This window comes from Rhodamnia argentea, chromosome 1, assembly GCF_020921035.1.
Source record: "Rhodamnia argentea isolate NSW1041297 chromosome 1, ASM2092103v1, whole genome shotgun sequence".
NCBI lineage: Eukaryota > Viridiplantae > Streptophyta > Magnoliopsida > Myrtales > Myrtaceae > Rhodamnia > Rhodamnia argentea.
The window spans coordinates 21,200,350-21,223,498 of record NC_063150.1 but is presented as its reverse complement, the minus strand read 5'-3'; the positions used below and the strand labels follow the sequence as shown (position 1 = coordinate 21,223,498).

The following is a 23,149-nucleotide window of genomic DNA, read 5'->3' as shown; positions in this document are numbered from 1 at the left end:
TTCCAAAGGCAAAAGCTGGGGCTGAGAAGTGTGTTGCAGAGTCGATGCTTTTGTCGGGAGACAATGGTTGGGCGGCGCCTGATAATCAACTTCGGGGACAAATATATAGCAAGTCCAACGGCATCATAATGTTACTTCATCCTCAGTTAATCCACCAGATGCAATGGCATAACTTGCAGCAGAGGAAAAGAATAGCGTGTAAGAGTCCTTGTACTACCTGCTGCTACCAATATGGATTCCACTCTGAAACCAGTCCATACCATGCATCCGAGCATCTCAGCCAATATCAAGGATTCCTACGAACAAAGCATGCCGCCCTGAAAAGGAATATTTAACATATCAGGACACTCCTAGCAATATTCTTTCAAAAGCTAGTGTCATATCAGATTTTGACCAAACAAATTTCGTGGATTGCACTCCGAATTAATAGCATGGTGACCACTCGAGGAAGGCGGCAACTTCATAAACAAGTAAGCTCATATGTAGCCCTCGCTACCGCCCCGTCCTCGCCGAGGAGGGTCGGCCAAGGTGGGGGGAATAGTTGGCAGGGGTCGCCGGGACCCGGCGAATATTATCCCGCAACGGTGCATATCTAAGTAGCCTCAAATATATCAGTTACACACTCATATGTTTCCAGAATTTTTTTCATATACTACATAAATAAAAGTATTGCAACATTGTGAATATTTTAACTTAATTTTGCGGCTGAAATTGATGATATTTTACATTTGCTTTAATGTCATGATAGTTAACATAGGGCTGACTGATTAGATTGTTGCGTTTATAATTCTTTTCTCAAGGGTTAACTTATATGTGGAAAATAGGAATATGTTACATGATCTTTCACGTATAGGATTCCAGTTTTGGAATTGCCACAACTTTAATTAGTCACTATATAATTAGTTATTAATTTATGAGCTCTTCCGATATAGAGTGCACCAATCACGTTTCTGCATAAAAGTAGAAAATAGAACTCTCTTGTAAGGAATGAAGGAAATAATCTTGGGTTTTCTCTTGATAGGAAATTAATTAATTACTTATGGTTTTTAATTAATACATTTATATGATCGTTAACAAGTGCTTTCAAGGATTTGGCGACAAATGCTGTCATAGTCGAGAGACAAGGAATTCTTATGTTGCAACTTCGAGTGTTTGTCTGACATAAATCTTGAGGCAACTTCCACTTGTCACGACCTAAAAAATAAACAAGTTAATTTTCGGGCTAATGGATTATCAGGTTAATTAATTAACTAACCTAACTCGGACTCTCCCAAGTCCATACCAAATCGCAACTTAAGGTTCAAATAATTAACATGCAATGTGTTTTGAATTTGGAGTCGCCACTAATCATTTTCGGTAGGTTGATTAGAAACCTAAATAAAATAGCGGGAGAAGACTATCTTATTTCCGCGAACCGGAGATTTTGAATTCGGGGATTTGGTTACGCTAGATTACTCTAACGCCCTTTCGGTACCATTTTCATGAAAAATATTTGATTTGGCAATTTTGATGGATTTTACTTGAAATTCAAAGATGCAATTTTTTTGATTTTTTCTTCTTTTTTATGGGGATGTAAAACATTGAACTTTGTACGATGTACACCATGGGTGATTTAGAAAGAAAGAAAACGCAGCCAATCACGAGTATTTACAAAAATAAATTAACATGTAATAATGCTAAATTTTGGGACACGTGACATGTCTAAAATAAACAAACAAATGTTCACACCAAACGATTACATTTTTGTAGATCGAGATGGAAAGGGTTACCTTCTATTCCACAAAATCTTACTCACGTACACGTTATGGCTTCCTTCAAGATCTCGGAGTTGGAAGAACGTGGCTATCGTCGAAAAAAGGCAAGTAGTCGCGTTGTTGGATGGCGAGAGGCGAAGTACGTGTCGGGACTCGTCGAAGATGATGCTCGACTAAAACTCTTTTCTTCACTCTCAAATTTTCTCTTACGATTTTTCTCAAGAACTCTCTTTTTTCCTCTCTAAAGAATTTCTCTCACAAATTCTCTCAATTCTCTTCCACTCTAAAACTCTCTCAATTTTCTTTCACTCCCCCTCAATTCTCAAGAACTCTCCCTCTTTTATAGCCAAATTTCTCCATCATCTTCCCTTCTTCATCTTCTCTTCATCATCTTCTCTTCATCACCTTCCCTTCATTATCTTCCCTTCATCATCTTCCCTTCATTATCTTCTCTTCATCACCTTCCCTTCATTATCTTCCCTTCTTCATCTTCTCTTCATCACCTTCCCTTCATCATCTTCTCTTCATCACCTTCCCTTCATTATCTTCTCTTGGTATTTGCAATGCAGTCCCCGAAGTTTCAAGTATTTGTAATACAGTCCCCGAAGTTTTAAGTATTTTCAATATAGTCCCCGAAGTTTCAAATCTTCTCGGTGTATTTTTCCATCCCATGCCTAGTCTAGACGCATGCTAAATTAAGTGTTCTGCTTGCCCAATTATATGCCAATGCAATGTACGCTAAAAATAAATATGTGAGATGATTTTTATTTAGAACTAAAATTAGTTCTAATTTTTATGCAAAAAATAGATTAGTCAAAATTTAGGCGTCAACAGCTGCCCCTCTTTGAGTGGAGGCTCGTAGAGGTTCCGCTCAAAGACAAAATTGAATCCTAAATTTTGATAGTGCAAATTATGGATGAACTTTTTGGTGGGAGTTTTAATCCCATTTTTTATAATGTAATGAAGTGATGCATGATATGCAAGACTGTAAATAACATGTGTCATAATTCCTCTTTTCCATGTTAGAGAAACCAGTACATGGATCGCATACAAGAATACCTGTTTTACCAAATTTCTCGTAAGCTAATGGTTCTCTTAATTTCCAAGTTTCTTTTTGCGGATGCAAGGATTTTAAGGTATTGGTGCCTTATCTGTTACCAGAGGCTTCTTTCCGGTGCGAGACAAATCAAAATATATGTGTCGTTCGAGATCACAAGAGCTACGTCGTTGTGAGTCGAAAGAAGTGGAACCAAGTTCACAAAAGCTACGTCGTTGTGAGTTGATTAAATGTTGAAATCGCCAGTGCATATGTCTTCACGATTCGACAAAGGGGAATCAAAATCATAAGAGTTACGTCATTATGATTTGGTTTGGATCAAAACCATGGGTGCTTATGTCTTCATGATTTGATAAAGGAGCCGAAAATCATAAGAGCTATGTCATTATGAGCCGACTAAAGGTCAAGATCACCGGTGCATACGTCTTCGTGATTCGAGACCGAAATCATAAGAGCTACGTCGTTATGATTTGATAAGATGTCAAGATCGCCGGTGCATATGTCTTCACGACCTGACAGAAGAGGAAACAAAATCATAAGAGCTACGTCATTATGATTTGGTAAGATGTCAAGATCGTCGGTGCATATGTCTACACGACTCGACAGGAGAGGCATATTGCCCGATTTGAACAATATTTGAGAGGAGTACCACCGAATGGAATCGATAAGTACAAAAGGGGCATATTGCACGAATTGAATCATAACAACTATCATTAGAAGAGTTGTTAATTTGAAAAAGGGTTCAGAAAACTTACCTGGGTTCTCCAAACGATTAATCAAGGAACGAAACAGATTGCTCGTATCGTACACGGTAGGCATTTGCCAGCAAAACTTGCTCATTCAATAATCCTTGGATGAATTTCGAGACCTCGGGAGGGAACTCGAACATCGGGAATGTATTACCTATCATAGAATGTCAGAGGTAACACACACAAACATATTCAACAATGAGTATAATGCAATCACTCATACTATGGTTCATGCATAACCATTCTGTCAAGTTTGCATTACCAATTTTGTCCAGGGAGGTTCTCACATTACGAATACCTCGAATGTGAGCTGAATGGGGGGACTTCAGTCCGAAAGGGCTTTCTCTCACTCTCGAGAAAAGCTATTTATCCCGTCTGCAGGATTCAAGAGAAATCACTCAATCTTTCCATCATCGCATTCGATAAGGATCCAAGTAATCTCGCAATTGATACGACCGAGCCGATCCGGAGGTCTTGATTAGGACCGTAATGAGAGCTAGGTCAAAGGTTTACAAAGGGGACTCTAGTTGAGTCAAGGCTGCTGAAATGAATTTCTTCGTTATCTGCTCCGGGTTTACAAGTCAAGAACCCCGCAAAAATGAGAGAGAAATAATCTTGCTCGAACTTCTTCGAGTGATGCTTAAAATCATTTAACTCTACGTTAACTCAAGTGCCCTAATCGGAAGAGACTTTGGAGGGTTATAACGTAGGCTAGGATTGGGGACCGAGGAACGAAAAGGCTCGTTTTGGCTCAGAAATTAAATGAGAAGGGGCTTGACGTTGGTGATCATCGCCGACTAGTCACCGATCTTGGTCTTCCGGAAATGTCTTCGAAAAGAATACCATCATTGAATGAGGGATGGTAGTTTTTTACCGAAAATTGCACTTTGCAAACCGATTTCTTGGGGAGTCTTCTTCACAACAAGTGTCTGTCAAGGATTTGCAAGAGACACAATGCAAACATGTACATGGAATTTACAACTTAACATGCAAAAATGTACATTCAAAATTCAGAAGTACTTTACAAATGAATGTGCATTGGCCTTACTTTTGGTAGGCACTTTGCTTTTCCTATGCTTGAAATTTTCATATGAGATCAGCATTTGCTTTTCTTACTCCCGACTCTCATCTTTCTTTTTTTCTTCTTTTTTTCGAGAAGAGATTTCTTTTTCTTTTTCTTTTTCTTTGAGAGCTCTTCGACATCTCTTTATTTTGCTTCTTTTTTTTTTTTTTTTTTTCGAGAGGGCCCTTCTCCTTTGAGCTGAGTTTGCCTCTCCATTTTTTTACAATCCCATGATTTTGAACCAGGAATTACAACAAGTATAAACATTTACAAAGAAAAATTATGTAAACGTAAAAAATCTAGCATACAAGAAATGAGTCCATTCGGGAATTCTCTGTTAACCGGACCATCTCCAATTCTAATCCTTGGGAAAATGCTATCTTCGTCTTTGGAATGAGCAAATGGTCACCAACAGGGGTTTAAGAAATGAATTTGCGGGCTCAAGTGGGATATGCAAAGAATGAAGTGTATAGGATAGAGAAATGAATGCTCTTCATCATCCTAAGGCACTTGAATTAAAATTCGAGTATAAATGCAAAGAAACACCCGAAGATTAATGTTAGTCCGAGCAAGAAAATTTCTAACCATTTACCTCGTGTTGCTGCTGGAATTAACTCGTCTAGACCCCGATGTGGGGTGGTTCTTGACAGGGATAAAGAAATGAAACCACCGCTCAAAAGGGGTAATCAATGGATCACCCGTAGTGTTTGAGATAGAGAACTGAATGCCTCTGTCATTTCGGCTATCGTACCTTTTGCGAGAAGACCTTTTACCTTGTGAAATGCGGAACTTAGCCATCGTTCAACTCGCCTAAAAAAATGGGACGTGTTTGGAAAAAGATTGCCTTTCATCATCCTGTCTCGCCCCATTCCATACATTCGATGTATCTTATGTAGTTCATGTTCCTTATTCAGAGTTGGTAAATTAAACATGAGGAACAGTCATGCGCAAACTATGCAATGTATGAGTGTTTTCGAGCATATAAAATGTAGCAACTTTTTATCTTGGTGCAAGCACGTAAGAAAATTCTTAAGGGCGTGAATTGTGAGTTGCCCCTGCTCATGCAAATGAGTTGCAAAACTTCATTATCTAGTTTGAGACATGAGATTGTCAAAGGCTCCAGGAATTTCTCATTTCATTAATTTTTCGGGAGAAGGGATACTTCCCTATCCGGAAAGGCAACCCCTCTGTAAAAATCAAAAGGGAAAGCGTCAATGTACGTTCTCACGTTCTAAACGAGTTGAAAAGATACCGCTTTACCCTTGTACGTATTCCTTGCAAACTTTGAATTGAAAAGATCAATTCATCCGGATCAGATCGTATGTCCGGGATGTTATTTCTCCAGGTTACGTAACCATCTTGGCTGAGTTTCAATCGGCACCGAATCGCGAAGCAAAAAAGTTTTTATTAATCTTTGTACATTGATGCCAAATCCCAGGATCGAACCCGGGATGCCTCGGACCACTGTCATTCCCCCAACCACTAGGTGTGGGTGATGTTGGCGTCCATGGTTGGTTCGCTTTTTGCTATATTGTTCTCAAAACGGTTGGCAATCCCCTGTCGAGAATAAAATAAGCATAATTTAGAGTTTGAAATGACTGAGAGCCAATTGGGACGATACGGAGTTACCCATCTTTGAGCCCGTTTGGCCTTTTACTCGTATTCTCCCAAGTAAGGCTATTCGGAATTTTTCTTTACGGGCGTTCAGAGGCGTAGTCCACAAATTGATTTGCTACGGGCCTAACTTAGTAAGGAACTTACGCATTTGACAAGAGAGGAGAAAATTCGTCCTTTAACTCTAGGCAAATTCTAGACAGTTAGAAAGTAAAAAATATCCCACGTAGGGGAACTATACATGGAATTAAAGGAGTATTCATGCGAGATTGGTTCCACCTCTCTTGCTGGCCACTTCAACGATCAACCGATTCTGTCTTGGACTAAACACCAACAATCGTTGTTTGAAGACCCATAATAACTTGCTTCGGATCACAGCTCTGGAGGTCCTTCATTTCCAAACAGGCTCATCAAGGTAGCAAGCTCATCATCAAAGTAATCTTCTGATTTTTCGAGCAATTGATACTCGAATTGGGCATTGTTACTTGCTAACACCGGTGACAGATTGCTGTGAGCGATCTGACTCCTTAAGCTTGAGCCTCCGTCGTTGCTCGGGAACTTGTAGGGATGATCAACTGGTCTGCTACTAGAACCACCAGCGGAAGGTTGGTATGACCTGTATTCTTGATTGGGAAATGGCCGGGTACCTTTTGCTCGGTAGGTTTTCCCGGAATTGATCTTCCAATCAACTCCGGTCCGGTCGCCTTGGTCCCAAGCTGCATCGTGCTTCCTCAGCTTATCTCTAACCCTTTGAAGGTGATTTGTGACACTTTGCATGGTGAGTCCGTCTATATTCATCATTTTGTGTACAGCCGGTGGTCGTGCTGAATTGATTCCTAGCTGTCGAACCGCCTCAATGAATATAGAATGAAGCTTGGCGGACCAAAGGGGCCTTTTCTTTTGGACAAAATCGTCGTCGTCGCCTTGGTCGTGGTTTTTTTGTACGAGTAATTGCTTCCTTACAGCATGCTGCCAAATGTTTTGGAGCACTCGAACGCAGACCGGCTTCAGTAGGACGTCTCGAGCACCATGCGATATGGCCCTCGTTATGAACTGGCGATCATTACTTGCTGATACTACGATGACCCGTATGTCCAACTCGAATCAATGATCTTTAAGAGATCGAAACCGTCCATGTCGATCCCTACCACGGGCCGTGACGACGATGTCAAAATCATATTTGTACTGCCTCGGACTTGTAAGGCATCCGTTGCTTTCGCATAAGCAAAAACCCCGTACATGCAACTTTTCAGCATAGCAACGAGGATTGAGAGGGAAACGGGGTTGCCATCAATGACCATGACTCGCGAATCTTCGGGATAGGAAGGTTCCCATACTTCCGCTTGGAATGAACGTGTTTTTCTTTTAAAACCTTCCATATGTAGATCGAAAATGGCTGTTTCGACCAGAGACCGAGCTTTAGATGTTTTCGAGACTTGCAAAACAATCGCCCGAAAATCACAAAAGTGATGGTGGTCTTTCGTGACGAGTTCCGGTGGTCATTTATAAACTTTTTCTGATCCGTTAGTCTCGCATATAGGTTTTCGCTTTTTCTACGAAAGAGGACAACTTTTCCTCTCCTTTCCGGTCTTAGTGCCTTGGATCCATTTCGTAATAACTCTTGCCTCTCACTCAATCTGTCATCTTTTTCCTTTTCTGATATGTAGGAGCCCTCAAATCTTTTCGCTTTCTCTATAAACGAGGCAGTTATTTCCCTCCTCGGATCTTTTCGGTTCCCCCTACGAACGAGGCGATTATTTCCCTCCTCAAATCTTTTCACTTCCTCCCGAGGCGCTTATTTCCTCGAATCTTTTTGCTTTCTCTAATAACGAGGCAGCTATTTTTTCTCAAATCTTTTTGCATCTACCTATGTGAAGGCTTTTAATACTTTTCCTTTCGGCGTTCAGTCAAATCTGACAAAGAATTCACGCATTTAAGCATGACGATATTTGCGGATAGTAATGTTCTTTGCCCCTTGATTAACTCTAGGCGTAAAAGGAAGAATGTCTCACATGGGGACTTTGTAACAAACAGTACATTCATTCACGCATGTCTCTACTTCTCTTGAGAATTCATAAGGGCTAGCTAGTGATGCTCAAAAGAGTGATATTTTGAAAGCCCATAATAAAAACTCAAGCTTCATGTAGGCTACGGATTCGGAGTTTCATCGGTGTTGAATCGGCCGAGCGTGACATCGTGGAAACTCCAATTGTAGTGATGCATGTCACTTCCCTCGAAGGGCATCGGTTACGCCTCCGCAAGGCCGACTTTCTGGGATGTATCCCCAACGAAATCCGATTGTGCGAGAACTTGCTCGGGAGGATGAATCGATAAATGAGCATTTTCAATGCTCGGATGTGGCTCATCAAGGAACATGCCACCAAAGGTGATGGGGTTGCTGCAGACATGGCAAACAACGGTGTTAAGAGCATCCCTATACCTCTTGTTCTCTACTCGAAGCTTTTCATTCTCTTCCTTTAGAGACGCAAGTTCATGACTTTCACTTTGAACTTTCACTCGGGCCCGCTTGTTTTGAAACCAAAACCTGACCTTCAAGGGCTCCATTCCTAGCTTCCGGCTCAACTCATTTTTTCGTTTCCCGTTCACGTAAGGACACTCCTTGAAGGCAGCTTCGAGCTCTTTGATTTGATGTTTTCTTTTAAGGGGTTGACTACGGCTGCTGCTGCTGCTATTGTTGTTGCTGTTATCGAGATCTTGAACTTCACCGCCAAGGGAGTTGGGTTTTACGGCTTCAAGGCTGGATCCGGCCTCGAAATTCAGCAGTTCATTCTCGGGGATGTCTAGGTTGGTTGCCTCCAGTAAGTGCTGGTAGCCTTCAAACATGTTGGATTGAAATACTTCTTACTGGCTTTTGTTCATTCTACTCTCCGATGTATGCTTACTCTCTCCAAATTCTTCCGAGTAAACATGCATGTTCCGTAGCCTCCCTTTTAACGTGGATGAAAACCACTAAGCCAGTGCTTCTCCCAAGATTTCGTGTTTCCCGCTCTGTCTTCTTCATTTCCTTCTGACATGGTGGGACCCTCAAATCTTTTCTGCGATATGCTTGTCCCTCTTTTAATATGGCGGAACATTTAAGTCATTTCGCAACTTTTTCGAATTCGTGAGCCTCGAGATGGTAGATCCGTGATTCACGGACGAAACGTCTGTAGTTTCACCCGGATAATTAACTCAGCCCCCACAATAATTATTGCTATGACTTTTCCTGCCCTTTAAATTAGGATTTAACGCCGAGACGATCATCGCTTTCATATCTTCATCTCCAACCTTCTAAGCACTCTTTCGCATCCATTCTTTTTCGCTTGCTTCAACAACAATGGCCTCCCTCCCTGCACACGTCTTCTCGGCTGAGGTTTTGGCCAAATGGGAGAAACTTTATAATCTCCTAGGCCAGGGCTACTCTTATATAGCCAACCATCCGGAGGTCGAAACTGAAATTCGTCTTATGTTTAGGGATATGGACACTACTTCTATTCAAGGTACCAAGTTAGAAGAGGAATATAGGATCTTCCCTACCCTCTTCACTAACTTCCCGGAGGCTTACAATCATGCTCATCAAGATGTTACTTTGGCCCATCTTGTGAGGGCACGCTATCGGGATCGGACGAGATAACTTGGTGTTGGCCGATCTTGTAGCCGACAATTATAAGAAGGCCCTTGACTACGGTAATGATCAAGTCTCACCGCTGATTCGTGAGAGGGGGAACTTGGTGGAACGTTTGGCCATGTCTCGGACCATCTTTGAGCGTGATCCGCTCAATATTGTTTTGAAATTCCAATGCACATGGCTGGAAGAAAGGATGGACGATCCGACCCTGGATATAGCCCGCGGGAGAATGCTGATCCATGACTTGGAATTTGCTTTGTCGAGTATCACGAGGACAAGGTAGCCAAGCTTAAAGAGAAATGTGAGCTCCTCCTCTTTAAGGTGGCGGATCTTGATTCTCGGAGCGATCGGTGTAGGCGGGGTATCAACCGTATGGAGAGTCGGTTGAACTCCTTTGTGATGCTCATTAGGGCTCGGTTTGGCTTTACGTTCCCACCCCGCTGATCTGTTTGTAAGGTTTTCCGCTGAATGAAATGGATGCAAGTTTTTGCTCATTCGCATGTTGCTTTCGCATTATTCCATCTTCTATATGCTTGACGATTTTATCTTGGTCGTCATATTTTTTGCAAGATAACCATTTTACTTTGTAGATATGTAAATCTCACGCTCCCGATGGTCAATTCAATTGGGCCGGAGAAACCCCCCATTTGAAACAATCTCTCAGCAAAGATTAGTAGTGAGGAAACAAACGAATGCCCGAATGTGAACAACTTGTGAATCTGTCTTGATATTATAACTTGATTATGACAACATGAGAGTAAATCGGGTATAATATTTTTTTACAAAGATCGAATTGACTGGATTGGTAAAGACACGACCATCCATCTCGGCTAGAATCAAAGCACCACCAGGGAGCACATTCGTTACTATATATGGACCACCATAGTTTGGAGCAAACTTCCCTTCCGGGAGTGCGACTATTGGCAACAATTTTCGCAAGACCAGGTCATTGATCTGAAAATATCGAGGCCGAACTTTTTTGTTGAATGATTTAGCAACCCTCTGCTGATAACACCGGCCATGACATACAGCCTTAAGTCTCTTTTCGTCGATTAGATTCAATTGGGCCGTCCTCTGCTGGATCCATTCGGCTTCAGTCAACTTAGCTTGAGACAGTATACGTAACGAAGGAATTTCCACTTCAATAGGTAGAACAGCCTCCATTCCATATACTAGAGAATACGGGGTTGCTCCCGTAGATGTCCGGATCGAGGTCCGATATGCCATAAGCGCAAATGGCAACCTCTCATGCCAATCGCGATAATTTTCAGCCGTCTTTGCTAAGATTTTCTTAATATTCTTATTGGCGGCTTCTACTGCTCCATTCATCCGAGGACGATATGGGGAAGAGTTCGGATGCTTGATCTTGAATTCCTTGAACAATTCGTCCATTAGCTTGTTGTTCAAGTTTGAGCCATTGTCGGTGATTATGGCTTCAGGTGAACCATATCGAGCGATGATATCTCGACGGATAAATTTCACGATATTTCGTGCTGTGACCGCTAAATAGGATGCGGCTTCGATCCATTTAGAGAAATAGTCAATTGCTACCAAGATGAATCGATGCCCATTGGATGCTTTAGGATTGATAGGGCCAATAACATCAATGCCCCACATAGAAAACGGCCATGGTTCGGATAAGTGATGCAACTCATTCGGAGGGACATTAATCTTGTCACCATGAATCTGACATTTGTGACAACTCCGGACATGCTGAATACAATCTCTTTCGAGCGTGAGCCAATAATAACCCAACCTCATGACCTTCTTAGCTAACATGTGGCCATTCATGTGTGGACCACAGATCCCTTCATGCACTTCCATCATCAGACGAACTGCTTCGGTTGAATCAACGCATCTTAGCGGGACAGAATCGAATGATCGCTTGTATAAATTTTCTCCGTTTAAGAAGAACTTCGAAGCCATCTTCCTTATGTACTTTTGGTCAGACACGGTACTTTCTTGAGGGAACCGCTGCTTCTGAATATAAGTTTTGATGTCATGGTGCCACGGCTTACTATCGGGTTCATCGATCACGGCCATACAATATGCCGGCTTTTTTAATACCTCGATCTTCAGAGGGTCAACCTCAAGTCCATTGGCGATTTGTAACATTGAAGACAAGGTAGCCAATGCATCGGCGAATCGATTATGAGTCCTGGATAGATACTCAAATGAGATATCCTCAAATTCCTCCACCGGTTTATCCAGATACTCATGGTAGGGTAGCAATTTAGCATCTCTCGTCTTCCACTTTCCAACGATCTGAAGGATAATCGGAGCGGAATCTCCGAACACCTTGAGTCGGGCTATCCCCATTTCAATCGCAGCCTGCAGACCGAGGATGCATGCCTCATATTCCGCTATGTTATTTGTGCAAGGGAATACCAATTTTGCGGCCACAGGATAATGTTGACCACCTGGAGATATCAGAACCGCGCCCGTGCACGATCCCGATAAATTGACAGCTCCGTCAAAATACATAGTCCGGATGTAATCCTCCACCGACACGATCCGGTCCTCATAATAATAGGCATCATCATCTCGCCCCGGATTTTCAGCTAGGACATCTGCTATAGCCCGTCCCTTGATTGACTTTTGGGACAAATATTGAACATCAAATTCGGAGATGAGGATTTGCCATTTGGCAAGTCTACCAATCAAGGCGGGTTGATTAAGCAAGTATTTGATAGGATCGCACTCTGTCACCAGAAGTACCTGGTAATGCAAGGTATATTGCCGAAGCCCGTGCAGTACCCGGACTAACGCCGCACATGTTTTCTCTGCTTCGGTGTACTTCATTTCAGGCAGTGAATTTCTTGCTCAGATAATAAATGGCTCGTTCTTTTCCATCCTCCTGCCTCTCTTGTGCTAACATAGCACCCAAAGACTCACTAAGGATTGTGAGGTAGAGGATTAAAGGTTGCCCCGGTGTTGGAGGAACAAGCACGGGTGGACTCATGAGATGCTGCTTCAGTTTCCCAAAAGCTTCTTCACATTCGCTATCCCATTGGATTAGCGCATTCTTCTTTAACAGCTTGAGGAATGGCTTAGCGGTTTCTGATAACCGAGAGATGAATCGAGCAATATAGTTTAGCCTACCCATCGGACTTCGAACTTCTTTAACCGTCGTCGGCGGCTTAAGCTCACGAATAGCCTTGACTTTAGAAGGGTCGACTTCAATACCCTTATTGCTCACCACGAATCCGAGCAGCTTGCCCGAGCTGGTCCCAAAGACACACTTGGCGGGGTTGAGGCGTAACTTATACTTTTGGAGTCCGTCGAACAATTTCTTGAGCGTTTCGACGTGATCTTCTCCATGCCTTGTTTTTGCTATCATGTCATCAACGTAAACCTCAATCTCATTATGCATCATGTCGTGGAAAAGGGCAACCATGGCTCGTTGGTAAGTAGCCCCAGCATTTCCGAGACCGAACGGCATCACCCGGTAATGAAACATTCCCCATGGTGTGGTGAAAGTGGTTTTCAACTTGTCATTGACATTCATCGGGATCTGATTGTACCCGGAAAAACCATCCATAAATGAAAACAATTCAAACCCCGCAAGATCGTCAACGAGCATGTCAATATGTGGGAGGGGAAAATCATCTTTAGGACTGGCCTTATTCAAATCTCGGTAATCGACACGGACTCGAATACGTCCATCCTTCTTCATGATCGGGACTATATTGGCAACCCAATCAGAATATTCCGTAGTCTCCGGGAATCCGACGTCAAGCGCCTTCATGACTTCCTCTTTGATCTTCCGGACCAATTCAGGTCCGGCCCTCCTTGACTTTTGCACTATCGGCTTAGCCGAAGGATCGATCGGCAAACAATGTTCGACAATAGAACGGTCAAGACCGGGCATATCTGCATAGGACCAGGCGAAAATGTCCTGGTAATCCTTTAAGAGCTTAATCAAGCGCTCGGTCATCTCTTTGGAAAGGTTTGCCCCGATCTTAACTTCTTTAGGGTTTTCCGCATCGCCTAGGTTGACCGAGATAGTTTGTTCACCTGTCAAGGGCTTGATCTCCTCATGTCGTTCGAAATCTCGACGAATTTCCTCATAATCTGGATTGGACTCATCTAGGTCGTATACTTCTAAATCCACTAGGTTCTCCTCCTCATGTATCCCCCTGAAACATAAAGTAACAAAATCAGAAAAACAAACAAGGTTTAATTGCGGTGTTTTTTTTTTTTTTTGAAGAACTTTATTTATTTATTTTTTTGTTATTATATTTTTTTTCAAAACCGTGGGACATGAATTCTTGAAGAAGCCCAACCCTCGGTTCTTACCATGATGACAAACTTGTTGGTCGTTGGTTATCGTCATCGGGTTGGTTTGGGATACTTCAACAAGATTCGAAAAATAGTGCAATTTTATTGATATGAAATTACATCTTCTAGGAAAAAATTCAAGAGTGCAACACAAAATAGAAATCCCAATGTGACCCAAAACCTAAAGGAAACAGAAAAGGTCCCACGCAGGGGATTGCATAAACATAAAGATGTTACTACGAATCTAAACCCTCCAATGGATCATCACATATGGCATTGACGAATGATTTGGAAGGTTTAGGTGCTGGGTAAGATTCCTCTTCATGCGCTCCGTCTTCGGATATAGCAGCAATTGTTACATCGTCAAAACAACCAGCGATATCGAAGACCCCTTCATCCTCTTCGCACCCTATTGGCTCAACTGGAATATCTCGATCCTTTGGTGTGTTGGGGAACACAATCCCCAAGTCTTCTTCGAATTGGGTCAAATTATCGTAACCTCCAACCACTCCACCTGATCGGAAAGTGGTATATAGAGGTGGGGGTAAAGGGATCGCATGCCTCGCTACCGCGACCCATTACGCCTCTTTTATGTCCACGTCCTCGACATCCCGCACCGGCTGTATGAGATTGGCCTTTGGGTTCAATTGGGGTGCGAATCCCTTGGCCATGTCGACCTAAACCCATACCGGGTTTGTAGTCATTGCCAACCATTATCTTAGCCACCATAAGAGAAGTGGCTGATATTTCGGGAACCGGCAAAGGACTTTCCGGTGATGCATGGATGGTGTGTACTATCTCAAAAGCGTGGTAGGAATCTTCTTCAACATGAGTCGGTTCGATGTAAGGGATGGCCGTCTCATTGAAAATCCGGTGATCTTCCTCCCCATGGACAAATACCAACTTCATTCGACCACGAACTTAATTTTCTCGATGAAGGCTTGATGGGACAGCTCCGGCATTATGAATCCAAGGTCGGCCTAAGAGAAGGTTAAAGGCCGAAGGAATATCCAATACCTGGAAGAGAATGTCAAACAAAGAAGGCCCGATCTGAATCTCCAAGTTGATCCGCCCAAAGACATCCTTCTTTACGCCATCGAATGAGCGGACGGAAGTCTTGGCCGTCCGCAACCCGGCCGGTGTCGATTCCAAGACGATTCAATGTGGCTAATGGGCAAATATTTAGTGCCGACCCGTTGTCAATAAGTACCCGAGCTACGTGAGTTTGCTTATGTTTGATCGTTATGTGCAAAGCTTTGTTATGACCTCGCCCTTCAAGAGGAATCTCATCGTCGGCGAATGCAACCTGATCCTTTAGAAGGATCGTCCCCACAAAGTTCTCTAGTTTGTCCTGTTCAACATTCTCGGGTACGTGAATTTCGCCGAGTACCTTCATCAAGGACTCCCGATGCTTCTCGGATGACCGTAGAAGTTCGAGTAGGGATACCCGAGCCGGTGACTTCCGCAATCGGTCGACAACGCCGTACTCACTCGCCTTGATTACAGCCAAGAATTCCTTAGCATCTTTCTCGGTGACTTGTTTAGTCGGTTGGTCATCACTATAAGCGCGTCCCGATCTTGTTATCAAGGCAAGATCGTAGGACCAAGGAACCGCCTTGTCATTAGCGTACGGAAAAGGCTGAGGCGAGGCAATGACTATTCCAAGTTCGTCATCCGCTACATCTTCCAAGGCGGGCATGTCTGCTACCTCCGGGTCATTCTTGATCAAGTTAGTCACATCAGCATCTTCCACCCGAGACTCTTGAAAAGTCTCGGGTTGGGTCAAAGCTGCAAGCTCCCGATCCCGATTAATGACAATCTGGGATATAGTGGCCACCGTCCCCGTTTGACTTGCCCGGACTATGAATCCATTCTTCATGAGAGCGGAGACCTTTTCCTTCAACCGATCGAGTGATATCGGTTCACCGACCTCATAATATCCTGCCCTGATCAGAGCATTGAGAACATCGGCTACTTCAACTTTAACAAGCACCAACCCGTGTCTAATCCCCGGCCCGAATATAGCAAAGAACTTTACTTGAATGATCCGGCAAAGGATTATTCTGGACATTCGGCGGTTTGTTGCCTTGAAACGAGAATGCCTTAGAATCAAGAAGATCTTGAATCCGATGCTTCAACACGAAACAGCTGTCGGTGTCATGTCCAGGCTCCCCGCAGTGGTAATCACATTTCTTTGATGGATCATATCTTGGCGAGCTCGTGTTACCGGATCGTAGAGGCTCAGAAGTCGCAAAACCTCTCTTACGTAGAACCGCGAGTACCTGTGACGGGGTTCCCGGTAGAGGAGTAAACCGCCGAGGGGGCCGTTGATTCCCTCTTTGTCGTTGCACGCCGAAATTAGCCTGCTGCTGATTAGGAATCTGCACAACCGGCGTCCGGGTCATGGGTTTCTGGCTGTAGGTCATGTTAACCTGTGGAGCCGGTTCCTTATCTTTCCTTACCGCAAACCTCTTAGTCATCGTGGTGACATCATCGTACCAACCTTTCTTCATACCGTTTTCAATTTCTTCAGCCATTGCGATGAGATGGCTGAATGACGTAGCAGACGGATCCCGTAACTCGGGTTTTCATAATTCGCGGCGAGTGGAAACAAACAACTTCATGAGCTCCCTTTCCGGAGGGACCGGTTTCAATTGAGATGCCACGTTCCTCCACCTGGTGGCATACTGCTTGATTGTTTCTCCTTTCTTCATCTCAAGCTGTTCAAGATCTTCTCTGGTGGTGAGTACGTCCAAGTTAAAGCTAAAATGTTTGATGAAAGCATTAGCTGCCTTCTCCCAATCATCCATCCGATAGATCTCGTAGTCCGTATACCACCTCATGGCAGCTTCTTTTAAACTAGCCTGGAAAGTCTCGGACCATTAGGGGGCCATTGGTCGCATACTTGTTCATTCTTGCCTGGTACATCCGAACGTGCTGAACCGGGTTGGAAGTTCCATCATACTTCTCAAAGTCGGGCATCTTGAACTTCTCGGCACTTGTGACCTTTGAAAAGACAGACAAGTCAATCTGGGTATGTTGTGAGTCCCCTCAACCTCTCGGATCCTCTGTTCCATTTGGGCCAACCGCTTGGCCGTATCACCATTCAACCCGGGGCCACGGGGCTGGCTTGGGGGATTGGGACTACGGGCGGCGTGCTCGTGCTCGCGCTCACGCTTGTGAAGATCACATCTTCTAGCGGCATTGTCTGATAGGGAGCAGTTTCCGGGGCTTTACCGGAGTTGTCCATAGGAGGAATTGGAGCGGGAATGGTTAGCGGTGGGCTGGTGGTGGATGATTGAAGTTTGGCGGCGAAGGCAGCCATCATTTCTTCCATCTTTCGGGACATCATCCCTTCGAAGCGCTCGGTCAAGGAGCCAAGTTTCTCGTCTAGGGCAAAGACCGACGGTGGCGTTGATGTCGGCCATCTTCCTCGCGATCGATCGAGTAATATGTGGAGGATCCGTGATAAATTACCTGTACGTAGTAACAAACGCAAAATGAGTACAGAGAGCAAGAATATCGAGCCGGTCCATGGCATCCCTCTAGACTCAAACGAACAAAGTGATTATAACCAAAGGATTGAAACATGTAATTTTCAGTTTGTCCGCTTTTACGAAAAAATCCGTATCAATTTGCGCGTTGATCAAAACATGTCCAAATTTTACGAGCTTATAGTTGAGAAGATGATGAACAACTTTTATGTTGGTCAATCGGATTAGAAATGCACGGATCAAAGCAGTTTAATGTGTCTTTCCAAAAAATCACGTTCAGAAAACTGTTATAACCGCATGTTGTTGAAAAAACGAAGGGCCATCTTAAATTATGAATTTAATTCTGAAATTTTGTAAGACATTAGTTCAAACATAGGTCTACAACTTTCGTGTTTGGCACTTACTCAAAACTCGATAATAGAATTTAGTAAAAATCATACAACAGGAACAAGCCAAATCAGAATTGAGGACAACCGATGAAATTGTAAAAACTACATAAGCAAAGTGTGAAATTGGAAATAAGACGATGAGATTCCTAAACAATCAACCTATGAAAGTAAATACATGACTCAATTTAAGCAAACCAAGAAATCAAACGGTTTTTCTTTTTTTAGAGGCCACGTGATCTATAGACGAATGGGCCTTCAAGGCGCGCCGCAATCGTGCATTCTCCTTTGCCAAAGCATCTGCCTTTTCTTGGGCCTTCATCGCCTTCTCTTCGCTGGCTTTGAGTTGAGCTTGACGGGTATGCTGCATTGTCACGATCGGGATCTTCGGGAGTATCTCAGCGGGGATGGCATGAAACCGAATATACTCGAGTTGTGGCAAAGTGACTCCTTATTTTTCCGGTGAGCTCCTCTATGGGCCAAATCAGCTTCGATTAGAACACTCATGCCAAGCCTCGAATGACGTCTCGGTTGCTCTCGTAGTTCTCGTCCTTCTCAAATTGAACTTGGAATTCGTTGGGCCCAAGTGAAGGCGGGATATCCCGCGGAACCCGAAATTGTCGTGTAACCCGAAGAGGCCGATAGCTGGTTGCTCCATAAATGCCCATCAAAGGCACGGGTTTCGGTCGCCATGGCACAATCGAGCTTCTACCACTCGGAACCATACAACTTGCCAAAGGAAAATCTTAGGATTTGGATTCTCGAATAAATGGACCCACTCGCGTATAGTGCAAGTTTTTAGTTCGATCCTGTATTTGTTTAAATCTTAAAATAGGGTTGTTAGTCATACCCATTTCAAATACGATCATGTTTTTCCCGAATTGAGAAAGGTGTGAGAAAAACCAGATTTGTAAAAGCTCAATTGGGGCTCGAAAAGTCTTATCTTTTTCTTTCTTGTTTTCTTTTTTGGAATGAGCGAAACATGTTAGTGAAATGAAAGTTTCAGCAAGGATGGTGTTTACAAAATTGACCCCACCACAAACTTGTTTTACCGTCCATGCTATCACGGGATCTATAGCGTTCTGACGGAATGGAAAAATGATAAGTCCAAAAAAGGTTAAGATAAAAATCTTAGATCTCATGAGGTCGGAGTTATTTTCAAAACATTCAATGAGGAAAGATAATGGGCATGCCCTGCAGTTACCCTTGAGCACTTTTTCAATTTCTTTTTTAGTCGAACCCAAAAATTCAGCAAGCACTACCACCGGATCTACCCGAATAGGTGGTTCAACCACATCCAACTCAATTGATTTTCCAATGGCAATATCGTATTCTTCCAGAGTGGGTGTGAGCTCAAACTTACCTCCGAACACAAACGTGGTCGTCTCGGGGCACCAAAAATGAGCAAGTGCTTGCATGATCCCGCTTTGAACATCAATCTCAAGAATTGGCAACATGAACCCGATACGCTTGAGCACGTACTTCTGGCCATCCGGCTTCAACTTACCCCATAGCTTCTTGAGCTCTAGCTTTGGAGTAGGCACGAAACGGATATTGTTGCGACCCATTCGTATATAGATCACGTGCCAATTAAATCAACCTAAACCATGGACCAGCCCAAAATAAAAATGAGATAACAGGGCATAAGAGACAAGAAATTACCGCTCGTAGGAAAAAAATGTCAATCACAAAGACATGCACATGAAGTGTGGATTCAGATTTTAGTTCTTTTAGCAAAATGAAATGAAAGACAGAACGACATGTCGCAGCCTCGCGTACGTTCATCATGACTAGTTGCTGCCTTGCATACATAGTCACGACTAGTCGGGTCCAATCATCTCGGCTTGGTTCGGTCGACAAGAGCAACTCTCATGCATCATAGCCTTACGTGCATGAGAATAACTCTTGAGCCATTTTTTTGAAGAATTCGGGATCCAAGCGGGATAACCTTTAGCGAAGCCTTACCGCCAAGGTTAAAGAACCACATAAATACCATCCTCGAAACTATCGGGTGACCCGGGTTCGGTCACAAGTCAAGGTGGTGTAGTGCAATTATATAGAGGCATGCACGACATTTTAAAAGCAATCAGCACTCCGATAGTTCAAAAATTAAAATTCTCATCACCAAGCCTCGCAAAACGAGGTTAGCCACGTAGACTCCTCCCCTTATAACTCCCTTTCCCGCAAAACCATTTAACACCTAAGGATTAAAATTCAAAAAAGATTGCCGGATCAAGTGATTTTATTTTTCATGAAATTATTCTGGCCTAAGTCCTCTTTAATCCCCAGTGAGTCGCCAAACTGTCACGACCTAAAAAATAAACAAGTTAATTTTCGGGCTAATGGATTATCAGGTTAATTAATTAACTAACCTAACTCGGACTCTCCCAAGTCCATACCAAATCGCAACTTAAGGTTCAAATAATTAACATGCAATGTGTTTTGAATTTGGAGTCGCCACTAATCATTTTCGGTAGGTTGATTAGAAACCTAAATAAAATAGCGGGAGAAGACTATCTTATTTCCGCGAACCGGAGATTTTGAATTCGGGGGATTTGGTTACGCTAGATTACTCTAACGCCCTTTCGGTACCATTTTCATGAAAAATATTTGATTTGGCAATTTTGATGGATTTTACTTGAAATTCAAAGATGCAATTTTTTGATTTTTTCTTCTTTTTATGGGGATGTAAAACATTGAACTTTGTACGATGTACACCATGGGTGATTTAGAAAGAAAGAAAACGCAGCCAATCACGAGTATTTACAAAAATAAATTAACATGTAATAATGCTAAATTTTGGGACACGTGACATGTCTAAAATAAACAAACAAATGTTCACACCAAACGATTACATTTTTGTAGATCGAGATGGAAAGGGTTACCTTCTATTCCACAAAATCTTACTCACGTACACGTTATGGCTTCCTTCAAGATCTCGGAGTTGGAAGAACGTGGCTATCGTCGAAAAAAGGCAAGTAGTCGCGTTGTTGGATGGCGAGAGGCGAAGTACGTGTCGGGACTCGTCGAAGATGATGCTCGACTAAACTCTTTTCTTCACTCTCAAATTTTCTCTTACGATTTTTCTCAAGAACTCTCTTTTTTCCTCTCTAAAGAATTTCTCTCACAAATTCTCTCAATTCTCTTCCACTCTAAAACTCTCTCAATTCTCTTTCACTCCCCCTCAATTCTCAAGAACTCTCCCTCTTTTATAGCCAAATTTCTCCATCATCTTCCCTTCTTCATCTTCTCTTCATCATCTTCTCTTCATCACCTTCCCTTCATTATCTTCCCTTCATCATCTTCCCTTCATTATCTTCTCTTCATCACCTTCCCTTCATTATCTTCCCTTCTTCATCTTCTCTTCATCACCTTCCCTTCATCATCTTCTCTTCATCACCTTCCCTTCATTATCTTCTCTTGGTATTTGCAATGCAGTCCCCGAAGTTTCAAGTATTTGTAATACAGTCCCTGAAGTTTTAAGTATTTTCAATATAGTCCCTGAAGTTTCAAATCTTCTCGGTGTATTTTTCCATCCCATGCCTAGTCTAGACGCATGCTAAATTAAGTGTTCTGCTTGCCCAATTATATGCCAATGCAATGTACGCTAAAAATAAATATGTGAGATGATTTTTATTTAGAACTAAAATTAGTTCTAATTTTTATGCAAAAAATAGATTAGTCAAAATTTAGGCGTCAACACCACTTAAAGGAAAACTCATTTGTCGACAACCTTCATGTCCCTCGTGTTTGGCTTCTTCTCTAAATCAACAATGACGGACATCCAATATCCTCACTAAATAACCACGTAAAGTGAACTTCATCAAGACCCAAGTCGGTTAAGTACGGTAATACCTGGTAGCAGCACACACAATGGTCACTAGTGCGGATCCCAAACATGAGCGAGCAAAGGAATTTAGAGCGTTCGATGATATGGAGGCCGGGATCAAAGGCCTCGTGGATGCTGCGATTGCCAAAGCCGCGGATTTTCATCCGGCCGCCCAATAGCGTGGCCTGCAGCAAGGATCGCTTAGACATCCCAGTGATCGACCTAGGGTGCATGAACGTGGGCCCCGCCCGTCGCCACGAGCCGGTGCGGAATATTGGGCAAGGACTGGAAAAATGGGGTTTCTTCCGGGTGATCGACCATGGGGTCCCCGAGAGCCTCTTGGAGGAGGTGATAGAGGAGAGGGGTCACGCAGGTTGTTCGAACAGGAGACCGAGGCCAAGAAAGGATTCTACACCGGAGATTTTACGAAGAGGGTCATATACAACAGCAACATGGCCCTTTCTAATTCGGTAACTGCGGATTGGAGGGACAGTATATTTTGCTCCATGGGACCAGAGCCTCCCCAGCCCGAAGAGTTGCCCGAAGCTTTCAGGTGAGCCAATGGCTTCTCTTGCGCTTTCACCTTTCAGAAAGGTAAAATTCATGAACAAATTCGCAAAGTGAATCACTAAAGATAGTTCGCGGAAGAATTGAAGTAGTTCACATTGTTGCAAGGTAACAGACTTTTCGAGTATACTACTAAATAGCCTTTTTTTTCTCCTTTAATCAAAAGCGAAACTAGCAATTGTATAGAACTTGAGTTAAAGTACCTTTCCATTAAAACGGTGGGAATAGGGGTTGAAAACTCGGCAAATGAAAGTGCCCCGTCCTTCGTTCGGTCGGGTAAAGCAATTGCTGCCGCCGAATGCGTATGACGTTTCTCGCCTAGGTTCCACTACACATCATGGCGGATAAGCTTGCATTGAGTCTCAATCAACGAAGCGGATCGGTAAAGCGATCCTCAATGATTGATTAGTTTCACTTCTAAATTGACATTGAACATGATTTTCCTTTATTTGCGTTTTAGCAATAGCAGCACCAAGCGTTTGCCCTCGAATTGATACAGAATAGCAACACACTTTATGTTGTTCTCTGGGAATCCATCCAACCACACTTTTAAGGCAGCTCTATTTCAGTTTTCTGATGCTTCGAAAATTTTTTGGCGGAGAAATGCTGATGGAGTACTCAAAGCATGTGACGAGACCGGGCTCTCGTCCGTTTGAGCTCTTATCAGAAGCTCTAGGACACCGCTCAAATCACTTGAAGGAGATGGAGTGTGGAAAGAGAGACTTGA

At 43.1% G+C, this 23,149-nt stretch overlaps 1 long non-coding RNA gene across 1 annotated transcript; it reads right to left on the bottom strand.

Annotated features, from left to right (window-relative positions):
* Positions 1-1,066: 1,066 nt before the first annotated feature.
* On the bottom strand, positions 1,067-21,776 carry LOC125316677. Its single transcript, XR_007199772.1, has 3 exons — positions 21,730-21,776; positions 16,650-16,653; positions 1,067-1,177 (listed from the first exon to the last, which is right to left on the bottom strand). It is a non-coding gene; the product is annotated as an uncharacterized LOC125316677 (long non-coding RNA).
* Between the last annotated feature and the right edge of the window lie 1,373 nt (positions 21,777-23,149).